The 13,969-nt window shown below is 42.0% G+C and overlaps 1 protein-coding gene and 1 non-coding gene across 2 annotated transcripts in view; one reads left to right on the forward strand and one right to left on the reverse strand.

Annotated features, from left to right (window-relative positions):
• Positions 1-13,969, reverse strand: part of Tnfaip8l3 (TNF alpha induced protein 8 like 3) — a 42,005-nt gene that overhangs the window by 12,484 nt on the left and 15,552 nt on the right. The window lies entirely within an intron of this gene.
• Positions 3,023-3,163, forward strand: LOC120094479 (small nucleolar RNA SNORA48). Its single transcript, XR_005488788.1, has one exon. It is a non-coding gene; the product is annotated as a small nucleolar RNA SNORA48 (small nucleolar RNA).

Consider the following 13,969-nt stretch of genomic DNA (forward strand, 5'->3'; position numbering starts at 1 on the left):
ACAGTTTAGCACAATGGGATGAAGTCCACAGATAAACCAAAGGTCTAAAAAAATCCCAAAATGTGTATATTTGCAATGAGATTGACTATTACATAGCCCTATAGTTACAGTTACTTGTAATCACTCTTACTTATATCTAAAGGGCTAGAAATGAGAACTTTTGAAGAGGTCACTGTAGTATTGTCTTTTATTACTTAAATAAAAAATATTTAATTAATTTTTAAGCCAGGATAATTATATTATAAAACATACTAGATACTAATTAAAATCAAGAAACACTAGTACATAAGGTATAAAACATCATGAATATTATTAGACTAGACATTGATGTTAGTCTAATAATATTGAACAGAAATTAACCGAACTCTTTGGGTATCTCTAGCTGGAGTAAATGGAGTTAAAGTTTAACTTAATAGCTAGACTCTTTGTTTTACCCAAGTTATACCGAAATATAAAGACAGTGAAAAACCTCGAATCTTTCAAACATTTGTTTCGTATAGCATAGTGGGGTTTAGGGTGAGCAAACAGCCATGGAGAAAAGCTTTGATGAAAGGACATGACATTTGCATTTGTAGCATCGCTAAAGCCAGGACTAGCATTTTATCAATTAGAAATAAACCAGGTGGAATATTGGATGCCATGAACAATTTTTAAAAATCTAATTATAAAACTACTTCAGAAACAGAAATGGTGAGGCATTGTTTAGTCCTCGGCTGTCTGCGGTGCCGGAGGTGAGCGCAGCCAGCATTTCCCAAGTGCACAGAGTGTGCTCTGAGGTGATAGAGCAAAGTTTATAGCCTGCAGGGGTGGGTTAGCGTGTGGGGCACAGTCCTTGTCTTTAAATCAGAAAGGAGTCTTTGAAGTGATGTTCTTTTTTATAGATGATTAAATCATCTGATTTTTATATTTGGAATAAGTCTCTACAACTAATTTAAACACTAGTTATCATAGTTAAAAGTCCTTTATAACAAACACTATGTGTTATTGGCTTATTTAATAGACAAAATCTAACAAATGGATTTTACAAATGTATATATATCTGCATATATCTGCATATGCATATGTCTGTACATACACACACACATCAACAGCTTTGTTCATTAAGAAAACATATTTAATAACAACTCTTAAATGTTCATTTAGTAAAAAGAGACTAGGAACAATTTGTTACTTAAAAAAGACTATCGTAAAAAAGCAAGCATTAATTTTATCTCAGAGTATTGAATTAACCTTCAGAAATTTTATAGTCTTCACATTATTTTTAGCTTAGTTATAACAATCTTTATTTTCACACAACTGATTACAGCATACTTTAACCTTAACATTATTATTACAAAATTTAGAAAACAATTTTAATGAGGTAATCTTAAATGAAAGGTCAGGAGGCTATATCTGAAACATGAAAAGTATGACATCTTAGCTATATACTAATTATAAACACAGGTAAAGCACATAAATAGTTCTTGTTTTCTTAAACAAATTTAAATTAGTTACTTGCTAAAGATGTAAGTTATAAAAGCTTGGGGCTGGAGAGATGGCTCAGCGGTTAAGAGCACTGACTGCCACCGGCCTGGAGCGCGTGGGCACCAACAACCTGGAGCGCATGGGTCTTGAGTGCATGGGAGCCAACAGTCTGGAGCACACAGTCCTGGAACGAATGGGCGCCAACAGCCTGGAATATCTGAGCCCTGCCGTGGGCCCAGCATTGAGCGAATGCGCCTGGCCATGGGTGCTGGCGGTGCTGGTTTTGACGGAGCCATTGAAATGGAACCTGAACCTTTGGAGGAAGCTTCGTGGGTTCCTTTGGCCAGAGCTGGAGGACGTGCACCTGGTGTAGCCAGGACGGCCTGCCAGATATTTGTGAGAATCTCCCATTTGATTTTTACATGGTAGATGCTAAAGGCTAATTCAACTAATGTGGCCACGTGTCCAAGGGGTGGGGTGTGCTCAAGCTTGAGTCTCCCGGGTGGCTGAGAGAGCCTGCGGGGGTGATGAATGGCAAGAAGCTCAGGGGATTAGAGACTGATGTTCGAATGATAGAAACGCTTACGCAGTTGCCTTTTTTAAACATCAATACCAGACTTCTGATTTGTATTTTTTTCTTGTTAACTATTTTAATTTGTTGGCTGGCTATATAAAGATGTTTTTAAAATTCAGTTGCTTTTTGAGGTAATTTGAATTAATGTTTTAATGATTGGGGTTCCATTTGATTGTTTGCATTGAGATTGCAATGTGCGCAATTTTTTTTTTTGTAGTTGGACATCTTGTTGACATCGAATATGACTTTGATAATAAATACCAGTTCCTGAAAAAAAAATCCTTAAAGTTCCTAAAACATGCGTGTGTGCATGTGTGTGTGTGTGTGTGTGTGTGTGTGTGTGTGTGTGTGCAGACATAAGCTACATTTCTTAATTTTTGTAATAAAGACTTTAGTATCTCAAGGGAGGACAATTATCTAATAGGAAAAACATATCCCGTAGTAGGATTAATCACCTCTTAAGATTAATTTATACCCTCAGTCAATAGGGACCATTGTTGTAGAACCAGAATTGGGATAAAGGTCAAGGGGAACATCTTGACCAGAATTGTAAGATTGTGTACATCTTGCCATTAAAAGCTAATTGGCTGAGGACCATCCACCTTTATTTGTTTTACCTATATGTCACATTGATTAAATATATGTTTGTCTTGTCTCATTATTATATTATTTTTTTTAATTTTAGTTTACTGCGAGCCAAACTGAAGCTGAACCGAGTTAGCTTACATAAGCACTTACTTATAAGCCAATTTGGCAATATATACATTATGTAAAAAGAAAACAACCAAATGGAGACAGTACATATTGCATAAGATATGTTTTAATAAGCCAATATTTTATCATAATTGTGCTAGAACTTTTCTGATGTTCCTTGTAAAAAGGATAAAGCACAGAGATCTTCAGTAAACATGTATCTCTACTAATTTATATATAGACCAATAATAATGAAAACCTTACATTTAAGTTGTATGTTAAGAATTCTTTTACCCCTGGCAATGGGCAAAGAGACACCTTGGTGTTGTTCTTCTGTCAGTCAGGGGACGGCAGAGCGGATAGCATCCTTCGTTCATCCTAGCCTGATGCCTGGCTTGGTGGCCAAAGCTGTCTTATGTCTAGGACTCAGAAAACGAAATCAACCAAATCAAATCAAATCAAATCAAATCAAATACAGGCAGCGTAGTGTAAGAGGAGGAAGACAGAGGCTGCCAACCGCAGTGCCACTCACAGACCTGCCCTCCTGCACACGGCACACAGGCGGGCCATAGGCACCCATGTGCTGCCAAGCCGTACAGCACGGATGGAGAATGTCACCCAGGGACCCACCAACTTTGTACCCAGCCTGCATACAGCAGGAGCCACCACAATGCACAAGTATACGGTGGTCAGATGGGAGAGAAAGAGAAGTGGAAAACCTTCAGCTTTATGAAGAAAGTTGGAACTGGAGACTCGAGGGTAGTCACCCTTGTGAGTGGCCAACCTGTCCCAGCCCCAGATGAAGGCTGTGTCTGGGTCAGTGGCCAGGATCAGTGTTGATATCTGTGGCTTATAGTAACCTCTAGAGGATGTGGACACTCCCTGATATCCCATGGGGATATCCAGGGGCTATGCTTAGCTCACCCCTTGCTCACTCTATCAGTCTGAATGTGGCACCCTGGAGAGCTGGCCCCATCTCTCACTGCTGGCAGCACTCAGGAGAGCCTGCCCTGTGCCTGGTCCAGGCAGCACAGAGGAGCTGACCCTGGTGCCAGGGGAATGGGTGAGCCAGCCTAGTGGCCTGAACATGGGAGAGTTGCTCCACCAGTCATCTGCTGTGGGGTGGCACAGGCACAGAGGTGATGTCCCCACTTCTGTCATGAGCTCAGGAGAGCTAGTCTTGCCCCTCACCAGCTCCAACACTTGGAAGAGTGGGCCCTGCATCTCGACTGGACAGCACACCAGACCTTGATGGTGGAGGCCATCAAGTGAGCCAACCCCAAGGGAAAGAACGTGGGAGAGCTAGCCCTGTCACTCCTCTGCTGTGAGGTGGTGTGGATGTGGGGAGAATGTTCTCCTCCCACCCACCACCACCTGAAGCAGTCGAGAGAACTGGCCCAGGGTCATGAGGACGGGTGAGCAACAGCCAGTTGCTGGACTTACGAGAGTGGGCCCTATACCTTGTCTGGGCAGCGCAGTAAGGCTGGCCCTGGTGGAGTGGACACAAGTGAGTGAATCAGCCCCAAGGGTGAGGGCACTAGAGAGCCGGCCCCATCACTTGTTGGGTGAGGTGGCATGGGTGCGGGTGGGGTTGGAGAGTGTTGTTCTCCCCCTCCCCCTCCTCACCACCTGCAGTAGCCTGGAGAGTTGGCCCGAGGGTCATAAAACCTGGAGAGCTGGTCCTGCCCTTCACTGGTTGTAGCACAATGGAAAATAGGTCCTGCGCCTCGCCTGGTCAGTGCAGTGGAGCTGGCCTAGTGGTGAGCCAGCCCTTGGGATGTAAGAGCTGGAGACCTGCCCAGCCCCTCGCTGGTCCCGCACCTTGATTGGGCAGCACAGTGGAGCGGGCTCTGGAGGCATGGGTGCAGGCAAGCAGGCTCCAAGGTCATGAAAGCAAAAGAGCTGACTGTGCCTCCCGCAGACGGTGGCATTGGGTGGCCCACCTGGGGCAACGCTGGAAATTCCGCACATTGCCTAGCTCAGATGCCACCCAGGCCTGGGTCCAGGGCTCTAAGATGGCCTCCTCCAACATCTGTGTCATCTGCGAATAGTTGGAATGCACGAAGGGGCCAGTCCTGCTGATCCAGGGCTGCAGGCTCTCTCTGACACAGGGCAGCAATGAGATGACCTGGAGGAGTCCCGTGAAGATACAATCTTGATGGTGTCACAAAGCCAGAGATCTGGGGCCACACTGATGCCTCACGGCCATGAACATTTGCAAGTGATGATGTGTGGACAGAGGGATAGGCTGTGGGACACACTGTGACACACTACAACTTCCACCATGAGATTTATTTTTTTTTTTGGTTCTTTTTTTTTTTTTTTTTCGGAGCTGGGGACCGAACCCAGGGCCTTGCGCTTCCTAGGTAAGCGCTCTAACCACTGAGCTAAATCCCCAGCCCCGAGATTTATTTTTATGCTTGAATTTTGTTTGTCATTTGTTTATTTCTGGGTGTTTTATTTTTGGGGCTAGATTGCAAGGGCAAAAGGTGGATATGAGGGGATAGAGAGATGAACAGGACTGGGGTACATGATGCAAAACTCACAAGGAATCTATAAAAAGTTTTAAAAAATTTAAAAACTATATACCATTATAGAAACAAAGCAAAGATCTGTTTTGGAAGGAACTCCATATATATATGTTATTTAAGATTCCAAAAGTATTATTTTAATCAATTTTAAGATATTTAGAGTACTCAAATGTACAAATAGTGTGTATTTATCAGCTCCTAATACATAATCATAGTATTGAAATTTGAAACTGCATGCATGTGCATTTTAGTTGGGCATACCAAAAATAATTTTAGCACATAACAAAAATGAATTTAAGAAGAGAACCGAAGTGTCCACAGTGTTTAAAAAATAAAAGAAACTTTGTTGATAATGCTATATTTTTCCCACTGGATGGTTTTAGCTCCTTTGTCAAAGATCCAGTAACCATAAGTGTGTGGGTTTATCTGGGTCTTCAATTCTATTCCATTTGGTCTATCTGTCTGTCTCTGTACCAATACCATACATTGTTTATCACTATTGCTCTGTAATACTGCTTGAGGTCAGGGATGGCGATTCCCCCAGAAGTTCTTTTATTGTTGAGGATAGTTTTCCCTATCTTGGGTTTTTTGTTATTCCAAATGAATTTACAAATTGCTGGTTCAATTGGGGGTCAGCATATAGAAGAATGCAAATTGATCCATTCTTATCACCCTGTACAAAACTCAAGTCCAAGGGGATTAAGGACCTCCACATAAAAACAGATACACTCAAACTAATAGAAGAAAAAGTGGGGAAGAGCCTCAAACACATGGCACTGGGAAAAATTTCCTGAACAGAACACCAATGGCTTATGCTCTAAGATCAAGAATCGACAAATGGGACCTCATAAAATTGCAAAGCTTCTGTAAGAAAAAGGACACTGTCAATAGGACAAAACAGCAACCAACAGATTGGGAAAAGATCTTTACCAATCCTACAACTGATAGAGGGCTAATATCCAATATATACAAAGAACTCAAGAAGCTAGATTCCAGAGAGTCAAATAATCCTATTAAAAATGGGGTACAGAGCTAACCAAAGAGTTCTCAGCTGAGGATTATCGAATGGCTGAGAAGCACCTAAAGAAATGTTCAACATCTTTAGTCATAAGGGAAATGCAAATCAAAACAACCCTGAGATTCCACCTCACACCAGTCAAAATGGCTAAGATCAAAAACTCAGGTGACAACAGATGCTGGCAAGGATGTGAAGAAAGAGGAACACTCTTCCATTGTTGGTGGGAATGCAAACTGGTACAACCACTCTGGAAATCAGTCTGGAGATTCCTCAGAAAATTGGACATAGTACTACCTGAGGACCCAACTGTACCTCTCTTGGGTATATACTTAAAAGATGCTCCAACATATAACAAGGACACATGCTCCACTATGTTCATAGCAGCCTTATTTATAATAGCCAGAAGCTGGAAAGAACCCAGATGTCCTTCAACAGAGGAATGGATACAGAAAATGTGGTACATCTACACAATGGAATATTACTCAGCTATTAAAAACAATGACTTTATGAAATTAATAGGCAAATGGATGGAACTAGAAAATATCATCCTGAGTGAGGTAACCCAATCACAGAAAAACACACATGGTATGCACTCATTGATAAGTGGGTATTAGCCCTAAAGCTCGGATTACCCAAGATTCAATCCACAGACCACATGAAGCTCAAGAAGAAGAATGACCAAAGTGTGGATGCTTTAGTCCTTCTTAGAAAAGGGAACAAAAATATTCATAGAAGGAAACACAGAGACAAAGTTTGGAGCAGAGACTGAAGGAAAGACCATCCAGAGATGACCTGGGGATCCAGCCCATACACATACAGCCACCAATCCCAGACACTATTGCTAATGCCAAGAAGTGCATGCGACAGGAGCCTGATAGAGCTGTCTCCTAAGAGGCTCTGCCAGAGCATGACAAACACAGAGGTGGATGGTCGCAGCCAACTATTGAACTGAGAATGGGGTCCCCATTGGAGGAGTTAGAGAAAGGACTGAAGGAGCTGAAAGGGTTTGAAACCCCATAAGAACAACAATGCCAACCAACCAGAGCTTCCAGGGACTAAACCACCATCTAAAGAGTACACGTGAACAGACTCATGGCTCCAGCTGCATATGTAGCAGAGGATGGCCTTGTTGAGCACCAGTGGGAGGAGAAGCCCTGCCAAGGCTTGATCCCTCAGTGTAGGGGAATGTCAGGGTGGGGAGGCAGGAAGGGGTGGGTGGATGGGTTGAGGAACACCCTCAGAGAAGAAGGGAGAGGGGGAATGGGATAAGGGGTTTGTGGATGGGAAACCAGGAAAGGGGATAACATTTAAAATGTAAATAGAAAAATATTCAATAAAAACTGTTTGATACAAACAATATATGAAAACAATCCAAAATATACTAAAACAATTATCACAGACACATGACACAATTACATGAAATCAGATATACCAATTTTAGAAAAAGAAACAGAAAGTTTATCTTATTTTTTTTAAGATGTGAGAAAGGCTTAGTAACAGAGGAGACTGAAAGGTGAAGTTTGTCTATAGCCTTAAGGTAAACTCCTTCTTTAGCTTAGGAGGGGGAGTAGTTTTTTATTTTAATTGTGCCACAATCAGATTTCTAGCAGATAATTTGGAGATCACAACTTGTGCCAAGCAGATCTGGCCACTTTTCCACTAAATGCCAATTAAAAGAGAAAAATTAATAGTAGCAGGAGAAAAAGATTTACTCAATGTGATCACATTGAGAAAGAGTCACAATGATCCAGCAAACCTTTCTCAAGTCTACCCTTAAGGCCCTGAAGTAAGAAAAAGTTTAAATAGAGGTCGGAGGATATGCCCATTCGAGCATTCCTTGTCAAGGAACATTTATACCCATCATTGACTCATTGATACCTGGATTTTAGTCTCACCAGTGAGGTGGTCTAACAAGCCGCTTGTAACAAGTAAGGTATAGGTGGTGGGAATTTAAGCTCATAGAACTGAAGGTCCTGAAAGGCACTGTAATCTGATTAATTCAGCAACCACAGTTACACACACACACACACACACACACACACACACACACACACACACCTGTAAAATGAGCTGGAGAAGTTGAGGCACGCAAAGGAAAAGCCAGGAGGAGACCACTTGGCAGAGAGCAATTAATGTTCTACCTAGTTTTGTTTTGTTTCGCTTTTTGTTTTTGTTTTTGTTTTTTTTGTTTGTTTGTTTTTTGTTTGTTTGTTTTTTTTAAGAATTTTGTTTCCACCAAATACTAAGTTTCCTAACTTAGAATGTTAGAATGGTTTAGAATCTTCTTCAGAAAGACATGTCATCCCTCTGACTGCGCTCTTTCCTGTTCCCAGAATGCAGTTCTGGAGAAACACGCCAATCTTTAGGGCCCATTCTTTTAACAGTCTGATAGTTTGGCAGACACAATGACAATGGTCTCTTTGGGCTCCTTATAAAAGTGAACTGAGTGGAAATCAGGCTTTATGAAGCTGCTCTTCAGAAAAGGCATGGGTTACTATGTATGACCCAAGGGCAGAGTATGGATGGGTCTAGGATTTACCTAACTGTGGTGTCAGTGTCTCTCAGATGTTAAGCGGTTTTCTTGTAGAACAGCAGAAGCAAGGGGATACAGAACTCACATTTAGCAGGATCCACCAGTCAATGAACAGAGGGGAACACACCGAAGGTAGGACTGAGGACAAAACTCCATGAATATTGTTGAGGTGACACAGACAGAGATTCATTTCATTATCTTTAACAGTCTGAGGAGTTCCCTAAACTGTAGGGACCTCAGTGCACACCAAACTGATTTTTGGCTTTAAGCCTGAAGGGCCTTTTAGGACTGATTTGCATACAAGGGTTTTCCACAAGACAACAATTGTTGCTTAGACCATACCTAATAATTTGGAAAAAGACTGTGAAGATCTAAAAGACCCTTGTTTCTCCATTCCCTACTGAGGAATCGCCACTTGTGTGGACACCTCAGAAAAAACGGGCTTCCTGTTCCAATGTCCTTCTTGGGTACACAAACATGAGGGGCTCAAGACAATGGTGACATAGGTGTCTTCCCGGGCAAGCTATACAGTTCCTTCAAACTCAGGAATGTAGTATGTTAGTTGGGTTTCCCTATGAGTCTGTGGTATATCATGGGGTGCTACCCCTGATAATGGAACACCTTTGGGTAGAAGGAACAGGGGCCTCTTCTCTTTTGAGACTTTATTATCAGGTGTCATAAAACTCCTGGGCTAAAAGCTCAGCAAAGTCAGAAGAGAAGCAATAAAAAAAAAAAAAAAAAGCAGAATTAGGCGTTTGAGGAGGAATGTAGGGAGGCAAGGTTAAAGGATAATACATCAAAACTTTTGAAAGACAATGAAAACCAAGACAAACAACGCAAACATCAAAATGCCTTCGAAGTTCCAAAAGCAAATAAAATACTGATAAAAATGCTTTTAGAGATAAAAATGCTTTTAAAGCAAGCAATCAAACCAAATCAAACCAAACCAAACCAAATGCCTACACCAAAATGTTTTAAAAGCAAACAAAACAGATTTCATAAACCAAATATGTTAGCAACAGACCAAGAAAGTACTTGTTAAAGTAGAGTCCTTGATAATCAGCTCGGAATAAACCGATGGAACTTCACCCAAACCAAGAACTCTCTAAGCCCGGGAAGGAGTTCATCACCAGTCCACTTGAGGAAATGACACTGGGTGGTCTGGAGTGAACGGGTCCGTGCAGACACCCATCTTCCGTTCAGTTGGTTCCTCCAGGGAAAAGTGGATGATTCTCAAGTCCTGTGTGCGCCACCACAATCAGGGACACACAGAACACAGCTCTGGTTTTAAAGGGAACATGAGTTTATTCTGGAGCCATTTTGAGTGACCATGGATGGCTCTGGGTTACCCCCCAATTCCATGTTCCCCTCGTTGGGTGTCTGATAGACAACACCAGGAAAAAGAATCTTCATTCTGCTCCTTATTTCCAAGGTTTTGTGCTTTTTAAGTAAAATTGCGCACCCACTTTCAGCAAGCACTTTCTGCGTGTCTGTTGATCTCATAATACACAACAATCACAGCAGTTTTAAACATAAATATATTTGCGTTCCCATGAGAAGCCTTACCCGCTCTCATGCTTATGAGTATTACCAGTAAATTCACAATATGCTTACGGATTTTGTTAGTAAACTTAGTATTTGACATTTTTCTGGAACCAACTCCAGAGAAAGTAAGGTATAGCCTGAGGTGGTGGGAATTTAGGTTTATAGAATTGAAGATCCTGAAAGGCACTGTAATCTGATTAATTCAGCAACATATAAACACACACACACACACACACACACACACACACACACCTGTAAAATGAGCTAGAGAAGTTGAGGCACCCAAAGGAAAAGCCAGAAGGGAGACCATTTGGCAGAGAGCAATGCGTCTTTCTTAATGTTCTATCTAGTTTTGTTTTGTTTTTGTTTGTTTGCTTGTTTTTTTAAGAATTTTGTTTCCACCAAAAACTGACTATGGAGCAGGAAAGGGACACTGGTGACATATTGCTTATGAGACCCTTCATGAATATGATGTAATAAAATTGGAACCGGGAGTCAAGCCACATTGGAATATTCAGGATCACCACAGTGAACATCGGGCTTGTGGATTAACAGCACAGGGGGTGGGGAGCACAGTTCACAGTGGACACTGTGGGGTCCGAGGTTGTGATCCTGGGCTTTGTATACTTGAACAAGGGCTCGTCCACTCATACTTCTGTGCTGGTAGAGGCCTGTCTTCCTGGAAGTTCATCAGAAGTATCCATCCTTTGAGGCTGCCTCTCTAATCCAAACCCTCCCTCCATTTGTATCTAGGACAGTAAATGGTCCAGAATATAATATGCATACTTTAAAGAAACACAAAGTTGGACCACTGAAAGGAATGCAAGCTGAATTACCAGGTCATCTTTCCAGGACACAGATCAACTGTCCTGTGGGTCACAATGCCAGGAGTGTCACTCCTCAAACATGGGGAAAACAGAGACTTGATCTGACTCAGGAGCAGTGTCAGGAAAGAAAGGAGAGCTGGCTTCCTGTCCTTCTGTCAAGTCTCCCGAATTCTCCTGGGTGACAATCTCCTCATCTCCATGGTTTTTTAGTCGGTTAAATAAGGGAGCAGACTTGTGATTGGTGTTCTCAGTTTAATAGAGATCCCCTTTAGAAGCAGAAATTGAAAATGTCATCCACAAAACCCACCAATGGACATACACTAAGGATGAGTGTCACCTGTGGAGTGGGTCACAGTCATCCTTCACTCAATGCTGTCCAGATTCTCCCTTTTCTTGCTGTCTTTAGAAATGGGATGTTGCCCCTCCTTAAAAAACCCCGGGAGATTTATCTCAGAGCCTTCTTCTCTGAGAGCCGTGTCTCTTCTCTGGCGTCTCTACAGAAGGCCTTCTTCTGTTTATTTTCTGAGGCTCTTGACTTCCCCAGCAGACCTCTGTGTATGCCAACCACAGAAGAAGAAGAAGAAGAAGAAGAAGAAGAAGTTGGCAGGATCTGTCCGAAAGCCCCTTCCTGTGTCAGCCTCAGTACCCGCAGACTCAGCCACAGACTACCACTGTGCCAGCCTGTCCACAGGGCTCTGTAGAAACTTCAGCTCCAGTTCCTCCTGCTCCCCATTAGATGATGCATACCTATCTTCCCTAAATGCAAATTCCTGTTTTCTCCAGACTCGTCACAACCACACTGTGCATCTTCTCACAGGTCTGCCCAAGTCCGGGTACCCTCTTGCACACTCCCCTGAACAAATTACTCTGCACAAGGCCTAGTCAGAGAATTCCCACTGGCCTTTGTTCCCGGGCAGTTTCAAGAGGGGTATCCTTGACACATGGAAAACATTTAATAAACTTAAACCTCAAAAATTACATAGTGGCTGGACCAGCACAGGAAGACACCCACAGAGGAGTGGTCTTGTATTTCCTCACTTTCAATCCAAATTCAATGGTAATTGCTCTAACCAGTGCTACTAATGGCCTTTTAAAAATAAAATTGTCAAATACAGCGCAATTGCTATAGCCAGTTTTCTGTTTTTCTTTCTTTTTTTATTAATTGTGCATTTGATGGTAGTCAGGGTGGTGGTTTAGTACATATGTACAGCATGTGCTGATCAAATTCAAGCTTGTTTCATCCAGACTCTGCCTCACAGCTTCTAGCAATCAACAGTCTACATTCAGGGAGACCCGATATCCACGTGCGAGACACGGCAGGTGGCCTCGCCTTTTGTAGCTTATTTCACTTCACATGATGTGCTCCAGTTCCATCTCTTCTGCTGCTTGTGACGGGGTTCTATTGTTCTCTATGGCTGGAAATTACTACATATACATCATATAACACATACATATTCATACACATGTGAGAGAGAGACAGAGAGACAGAGACAGAGAGACAGAGAGACACAGAGAGAGAGCATTTTCTTCTTTAAGCAGTTGAAGGATGGGCACCTATGCTGACTCTTATCTCACTGTTGTAAAAACCATGAGCATCCAGGTATTTTGGGGGTGCTGACTTCATTTCATTTGGATCTATATGTAGAAGTTAGATAGCTGGATCAGGTGGTGGATCTGCTTTTAGACTATTTTTTATGTTTGGGTGTCTTGCCTGGATGTATGCCTATGCATAAAGTATACAGTGTTGGGATTCCTTGGAGCTGGAATTATAGACAGTTTTGAGCTACCATGTGGGTACTAGAAATGAATGCTGGTCTTCTGGAAGAGAAGTCAATGTTCTTAACCCATAAGCCATTTCTCCACCTCCTTTCTTTTTTTATTTTTAAAGGAATGCCCATAAACTTTTCCGTAGTGTCTATAGTAATTTACGTCCCCACTGTCAGTATATGAGAATTCATAATTTCCCACATTCTTGCCAATGTTTTGTTATTTTGGGCTGACATTACACCCGTCTCAGCTATACCATGATCTTTCATACCAAAGCCCCCCTCTATGACTCTGCTCAATCTGTCGCCTGTTTTAGGACACCTTACCGCCTTCTCAGACCAATTCCTCTTCAACCTCAAGGGCTCTGCTTGAAGGACTTCAGACTCCAGAGAAAACCTTTTCTTCCAGTTCTCTGCCTTTAAGCATACTCTTGGTACCTTTTAGGCATTAATCATCATTAATAATCAGCCACCTAGATGAACAACTTTTACTCCTACCAATCTAAACTCCTTGAGACCAGAAATCTTGAGACACAACAGTCACAGTCTGGACTTGAAATATAGAAAACTACCGTTAGATGAATGAGTGTCTCTCAATTCTGAAATGTATTAGAATTCATGCTAAGAATGCCAATGATAACCTGGAGCTAGCATACACTCGAGATACTAAAATCTACTTCCTCCTCCAGAGGTCTAAAGTCCCTGCTTTGTGCCCCTATCCAGTGTACGGGTTGTGGCTGCCACACTATTCCCTAGGCTAATAAGCTATGTTGGTTTTTTTATTTCAAAGTAATGCAAGTTCATCATTTCAAAATCAAACCTATCTATAAAACTTATAACAAAAATGAAATATCTTCTCACCCATCTCTGATGCTGGCTCCTTAGAGACAAAACAGTTCAAGCTGTTTCTGCTGTTTTCATGACTAATGGCCTCCACTATTTATATGCTTATACTTTTAGTTTTTGGTTTTATTTCATTTTAACCTCCTAGTACAGAGGGTGGAAATTCCATTGTCTT

Source organism: Rattus norvegicus, chromosome 8, assembly GCF_036323735.1.
Source record: "Rattus norvegicus strain BN/NHsdMcwi chromosome 8, GRCr8, whole genome shotgun sequence".
NCBI classification, from domain to species: Eukaryota; Metazoa; Chordata; class Mammalia; order Rodentia; family Muridae; genus Rattus; species Rattus norvegicus.